Source organism: Phaethon lepturus, unplaced genomic scaffold (genome assembly GCF_000687285.1).
Source record: "Phaethon lepturus isolate BGI_N335 unplaced genomic scaffold, ASM68728v1 scaffold48411, whole genome shotgun sequence".
In the NCBI taxonomy this organism is placed as follows: Eukaryota; Metazoa; Chordata; class Aves; order Phaethontiformes; family Phaethontidae; genus Phaethon; species Phaethon lepturus.
The window spans coordinates 2,201-2,619 of NW_010517941.1; the positions used below are offsets into that span (position 1 = coordinate 2,201).

General features: G+C 49.4%; 1 protein-coding gene across 1 annotated transcript in view; it reads right to left on the reverse strand.

The window, feature by feature from the left end:
- XKR5 (XK, Kell blood group complex subunit-related family, member 5) overlaps positions 1-419 on the reverse strand; it is a gene marked incomplete at both ends in the record, with an annotated part of 4,813 nt that overhangs the window by 2,031 nt on the left and 2,363 nt on the right. The gene's annotated exons all lie outside the window — the stretch shown is intronic.

The window sequence follows — 419 nt, forward strand, 5'->3', positions numbered from 1 at the left end:
GATGCCCCATCCCTGGAACCATCCCAGGTCAGGTTGGACGGGGCTCTGAGCAACCTGCTCTGGGTGAAGATGTCCCTGCTCACTGCAGGGCGTTGGAGTAGATGGCCTTGAAAGGTCCCTTCCCACCCAAACTAGTCTATGATTCTGTGATTCTATGGTTCTATAAATGATGAGTATACGCTCAAATTAAAATGCTCCCCTGCAGTGACCCACTGTGCTATACCACTGCCGGCACCGGTCACCAAGCACCACGACCACAGAAAGCACAGATGTGCTTCCAAATCGCACGTATTGTATTTGGCAGTGGTACCTGAGCCATTTGGTGACATCTCCATCATTTCTGCAAGCCTCCCTCTTTGGGGTGGGCTTTTAAGAAATGATGAAGAAATGAAACTCAAGGTGGATTTACATACCATCAA